This window comes from Peromyscus maniculatus, chromosome 7 (genome assembly GCF_049852395.1).
Source record: "Peromyscus maniculatus bairdii isolate BWxNUB_F1_BW_parent chromosome 7, HU_Pman_BW_mat_3.1, whole genome shotgun sequence".
Taxonomy (NCBI): Eukaryota; Metazoa; Chordata; class Mammalia; order Rodentia; family Cricetidae; genus Peromyscus; species Peromyscus maniculatus.
This window is the reverse complement of record NC_134858.1, coordinates 29,370,783-29,377,233: the sequence shown is the minus strand read 5'-3', so window position 1 is coordinate 29,377,233 and position 6,451 is coordinate 29,370,783. Positions and strand designations below refer to the sequence as shown.

Below are 6,451 nucleotides of genomic sequence, written 5' to 3'. Positions count from 1 at the left end.
GCCTTGAAATCATACACATACAAGTAACAGTATATATGTGTGTATATGTTTATGTGATATATATTCAACAATTAAAGGAAAAGAGGCCAAAGGTTATGAATTTGAGAGATAGCACAGTGAGAGGGATGTGGGTTGGTTTGGGAGGAGAAAAGGGAAGGGGAAATGAATTAATTGTATTTCAATTTTAAAAAATAAAAAAATTATTTATTCAAAGTAACTCTCTTTATACCATTTTATGGTACAAGGTTTAATTTGTATATGTTGGTTGTTTCTAGCCACCTCACAGAATGGTTTCCTTAATTAATATGTACAAAACTGATTTTAGGAGAGTACAGGTATGGCTTACAAGTTTTGTGGAAGTTCAGGCCCTTAAGAAGGTAAGAGAGACCAGGAGTTCAGAGTTGAAGACCAGTAGAGTTTGGACAGCCTGAACTACCTGAGACCCTGTCTCAAGCCCCATCTCTCCCGGATAAAAAGGATATAAGAAAGAGTCCGTAATCTTCCATCTTAGACACACATGAACTGCATGAAACAAATAATAAAAACAACATTATTGTGGCTTTGACTCATGCTAATAAAGCACTCAGCATGGACTTTCAGCCCCGGCCCAATCTACCATGTGTTAGTCTTTAAGACATTTCTCGACTTCCAATTTTTTCTCTACTCAAGATATAGTAATCTCTTCCCTTTTGATAGTCACATTGGGGTTTCTGTCTTCATTGTACCCATCTTGTAACCGAAGGACAGAGCCATTGAAGGTCAAGGCCATGGCCAGAGCTTACAACATTCCAGCTTCCATTGTTTTTGCTGACCTATCAAATGCTGAACAACTCAGACTTCCCATGATAGCTAGCTTTGTGAGTTATTTGTCTTCATATGCCACCTTTGGAGTAAAGTTCAATTTTTGTCCATCAGCGACCCAGGAAACATTGATCTAAAAACAACAGGAAACATTGATCTAAAAACAACAGCAAGGCATTTGAAAAGTTCTATTTACACAATTTTTTTCTTAATTAAAACTTAGTCAAAGTCATACTACATGAACATTAAGACTAATGTGTCCCATGGCAACTTCACTGGAAGATAGCAAAACCCTGTTCACATCCACATCTGGGGGAATTACCCAGCCCATGGTTGTGAATGAGAGGGAAGAGTTTATGGAAGGTCTTTCCACAGTCAGTATTTATCTTTAATTGAGTGTTTAGAATGATAGCCCATATGAGCAATTCCACAAAGAGGACATTCTTATTAAAGGCTTCTCATCTTCACTGAAAGAAAAAAAATCAAAGATGTGAACATTTTCTTTAATCCCTCCAGGACTGAAGCTTTTGGGAGTTACAACCATCCCTTGTTGGATATTGACATGCAACCCAACTTGAGCTTCCATCTTACTGTACTTTCTCCCAAGTGGGTTTAGAAGTATGCCCCTTAACAAAGATGTAGAAGGTACATGTTTGGTTCCTACAGGTCCCCAGAGGGCTGTCTGCAACAACAACAGTGTCATGCTGTTGGCAAGATTCCTAGTGCTTCGGCTGGGTGATATACCGGTGATGCTCAGCTTGCTTGGTAACTGCTTTGCCCTGGAATCCTGATTTATTCAAGAGGAGCTCCAGGTGCCCGCAGTTAAAATGGGACACTGTGAGGAATTCCACCAAGCCAGTGTCTTTGCAATCTTCTAGTGCACAGATATTACTTGTGATATAACCATTTGTCATTTTCATCTCTAAGATAAAATTCCTTCCTGGCTTCAAGGCCATGGGTAGTTCAGCGATATAAAGATCTATATAACCTAGTTTGAGGGTCCCCTGCATCTTCTGCAGGGATGGGCAGACCATCTCTGTGATATGATTTGTAGCTCATATCTTTCTACAGTAGAAAATCTATTTCCTCTTCTCCTTCCCTTCTGCTATCTTCTCTGATGTCCTCACCAACATTGTGCTCATTGCGGTAAAGGTCATCTCCACCTTAAAGTGTGTCAGCGACTACTTTTACCGATACAAGGTCTCCACAGGAATAGGCTTAAGATCTGAGTAGGTGCCAAACCCAATGGCTGGAATGCTGTTTCCATCACTTAGAGGTATTTGGTGGTCCTCAGCACTGAGGTTCATCTTGGAGAAGGAATCTGAAGCTTCCACTTCCTAGAAGTGATTCTGGCAAGGTCCTACTGACTTCCACTGAAGGCAAGTCGTCCTTCGTTTTTCTCTCCCAGAAGACAATATCTCCAGGTTTCAGGTAATTGAAACTTTTTCTGCATGGCTACTTTATATTTTTGGTTGTGAGCCTAGCCTTTAACAACTGAGCCATCTCTCCAGTCTGACATGGCTACTTTAAAAGGATCACTTATATCATGTTTCAGAGAGTATGGTCCTGCATTCAACCAGAGAGCTCAGGCCAGCGTCACAGTTGGAGAAGGGGCATTTCACTCAGGCTTTCCAGTGTCCAAATGCTCACACAGAGCACCCATGTCTCTGAGTCTCACAAAGCACCCAGTTGTCTTCAGGTTCACTAAGATCAATGAGATGAATCTCAGAGGATCCCAGAAACACATCTGCTTTTATCCTGAGGACTTCTCTTCACATTTCCAGGTGTATTAACCTGACCTGCACTGACAACTGAATCTTCTTTTCTGGAGTACCCTGCGCCTTGGTAATTCTAGAGAACATCAGCTATTGTACAAGTGAATGAATGTCAGCCTAGAATTCTCAAGGCTAGAAAGATTTGACCTCTATTCACCTCTGGACACTCTAAAAGTTTTTGACATTCTCGATCTCATGGTCCTCAGCTATGAACATCAGAAGGCTGTGCAAAGGCCCCCTGAGACCTCTTCCAGCACTAATGTTGCCTGTGATGTACATTCTTCTTCCTACCATTATTGGAAATACTAGGGAACATGAACTATACAGGTTCTGAGAACCAGATATGAAAGGTACTAGAGATCCACCAGAGGGGCCCATCTGCTCTGTTGTAGCCTCCCCTCCCCCTCTCCCACAATGCTGGCTCAGTGGCATTAGTGACAACAGGTCCTCAAACAGGTTGATCTGAAGTAGATGCTCGCACATCCCTGGAGACTGGACTGACTGGGCTCAGAACCTCTTCATCTTTTCTTTCATTTTGTTTTGCCCTTGCCTCATGAGAGCAGTGTGCGCCTTTGCTGAAAACAGCCATAGAAAAGCAAATTGGTTCTTGAGGATATGGCTAAGGACATAGTGAAGATGGCCCATTGCCCAAGAAACTCTAGAGCTGCATTCTCCAGTATGGCAGCCACTTGTTACACGAGTCCCTAAATTGTGGCTAGTCTTAACTGAGATGTGCTATAAGCTATAAGGCATAATGTGAAAAATAAATAATTAATGCATTAATAATGAATAATTTTTATGTTTAGACATATTGAGATGATCATTTTAATGCACTGAGTTAAAAGTATAGAATTAAAATCACTTTTGACTCTTTTTTAATTCTTCAGTTAGGCTATTAGACAGTATAAAGTTCTGGATATGGCCCACTCTGTGTTTCTGTTCTCTGGAGTCATCTCATTTCATACCCTTTGGTGATGGTGGCAAAGCCACTCATCAAGGAGGAACACAGTGGGGTTACATATTCACCACCAATTATGTAACTTTAGGCAACCTATTGGGCCTTCGTCCCATAGAGTTTTTAAACCACCTAAGACAAAACTAGTATTTTTGTGGGTTTTATTTTTTCTTTCTCCTTCTTTCTTTCTCCTTTCTCTTTTCAGATCACCGGGAAATCTTTAGGGAAAGTGATAACAGGATGCAGGAGGTTAGAGAGTACGTCTTTAGGTACTGGCTTGGTTGTTTGTTTTCCATGAAAGAGAAACAGGGCCATGAGTCAGTTGTTTATCTAGACAATGAATTTCAAAACACCTGTGCACACCTTTGTTGAAATTAAACACACACATGCGCGCACACGCTCTCTCTCTCTCTCACACACACAGAGAGAGAGAGAGAGAGAGAGGGAGAGAGAGAGAGAGAGAGAGAGAGAGAGAGAGAGAGAGAGAGAGAGAGAGAGAGAGATCTAATTGTCTGTTATGTATCAATGCTGGGCCATCTTCCTTCCAGCTAGATTTCTCTATTGTTGTTATCATCAGTTATTGTCCCTTTCACTTTCTGCTTCTTGCAAACTTTGTGAACCAGAATCTGTTTCCCTCACACAGTAGAAAAAGTAATTGTAAGCTAGACTGGCCTCAGGAAGTGTTACAAATGTTAAGTGTGCAGGTGATCGGGTGAGGGAGACCTCTGAAGCCATTTGAGTAGGAAGAATAGCTTCTAATTCTCTGGAGGGAAGGGATGTTGTCTGTCCAGAAGGAAAAACCAACTTTTGCAATCAGAAATGTCATCTGTTTCTCATTTTGTCCAGGCATGGCTTTGGGGTTTTGTGTTATCCCCGTAGCCAGGAATGGCAATAACGCATGGTTAGCCTACCCCGTTCTCTCCTCAGCCTTGTAAGATCCCACCCACTTCTTCATCACATTCAGCATGTAGCAAGTGTGGGCTCCCAAGTCTGGGAGGAGGAGAACAGGTTTCTACCTAATACCACTGAGAACCCTTACGGGGTTTCCACAGGAACTGTGCCGGGGGTGGGAGACACAGCCGCTCATTGGTAAGAATCCAGTTCTAACACAGATTTCGTGGGAACCATGTCCAGAGACTCCTGTTGCTCTTCCTGCCTCTGGGTTGACTACCTTTTACAGTACACACAGAATGAACTTCCAAAATGCCAATATGACCATATGCTTGAAACTGTTCAAGTAACCCCCGCCCAGCCCCATAATCTAAAAACCCTTGGCATGTCCTGCAAAACCTTCTGCACCTGATTCTTTTCTGCTCTAACATCGTCTTTTCACTCTTACACTTGCAGCTCCCATCAGACACTTGGGTCTTTTACTTTGACCTTTACCGATGTGACGTCTCCAATATGTCCACTGTAGTGTCCCACAGACACTCATGAGTCACAGTTCTGTGGCTGCCATATGAAGAGGACAAACACCCTGAACTCAACTCCTGGAATGTTTGTTCCTGCCCCCTATGCCTGAGGAACAGCTTGATGTGTACACACACACACACACACACGCACACACGCACACATGCACGCACGCACACACGCACGCACGCACACACTCACGCACGCACACACACACACAAGTGTGGAGTTCAGAGGATAATGTGTGGAAACTGGTTTTCCCCTTCCACCATGTGGGTTGCAGGAACTGAACTTAAGTCGTCAGGCTTGGCAGCAAGTACCTTTGCTCACTAAACCATCTTGTCAGCCCCGTATGGGTGATTTCTAAAGAGGTATTTTCTTTATTGGTTTCCTACCTGTAACTTCTTGTTAAGTTTTAAAAATGCCCAGTTCTCAACACTGTACATTCGAAGTTCTTCATCTCCTTCCCTCTCTTTATTCCTTCCTTGGACCTGAGACCCAGTGCCAATCTGCAAACCGTTTTGGGCTAGCATCATCAAGTACACTGGCTAGCCCAAATGGCATTAAAAAAAACAACAACAACAACAACAAAAAACTAAGGCCTGTTTTGAAGAGTCAGTGTTGCTTGAATTGGGGTCCAGTTCCGTCTTCCATCATGTACTCATGCCGGGTAAACGGTGTAGAGACAAGGGAATAGTTTTGTCTTGACAAGCCCAGAGAAGCCTTTCCGGCTGCGGGGACATCTCGGCTGAGGCTTCAAAGATGACTAGCTGTCCACCAGGCACAAGGGGCAGAAAGAAACATTCTAAGAGTTAAGAGTTCTTGAGCTCAGGGCTTTTCTCTTCATCTTGGCAGCTGTAGAACAACTTGTCACACAACATAAGTGTCTGTGGGACTGAAGTGAACGTATTGGGGATGTCACATCAGTAAAGGCCAAAGTAAAAGACCCAAGTGTCTGATGGGAGCTGCAAGTGTCGGGGTGTTAGTGTTAAGACAATGTTAGAAGAACAGAGAAGGATCAGGTGTGGAAGGCTGTGCAGGACATGCCAAGGGTTTGTTAATCCTATCCTAAAATTCCTGGGCAGGGGAGTTACTCAAACAGTTTAGCATGTATGGTCATAGGTCACACACATAGGCATACACACAAATAAATAAATATAATTTTAAAAATGTTTAAATCATCTGTAGAAGTTAGAACAAAATGGAAGATCATAGAAAAGAAACATGGAGGTGGGTTAACAAAAAAATAAATAGTAACATCACAGGCTCAGCCCCAAGCAGACCAGCTAGTACACTGAATGGTAAGTAGGCTAGACGACCCGACTAAGAGACAGATACCATCTGACTGGGGGGGGGGGGGATAAAGACGCAATGCTGCTCAAGAGAATCCACTTAAACATAAAGGAATAAGTAAATCAATGTAAAGCTGGGCCTGGAGCCTGTAACCCCAGGACTCGGGAGGTTAGGACAGAGGGTCGCCATGGGTTTGGAGGCCACCTGTGCTGCAACT

The 6,451-nt window shown here is 43.0% G+C and overlaps 1 pseudogene; it reads right to left on the bottom strand.

Annotated features, from left to right (window-relative positions):
• Positions 1 to 1,073: 1,073 nt before the first annotated feature.
• On the bottom strand, positions 1,074 to 2,108 carry LOC121831044 (aldo-keto reductase family 1 member D1 pseudogene; annotated as a pseudogene).
• Between the last annotated feature and the right edge of the window lie 4,343 nt (positions 2,109 to 6,451).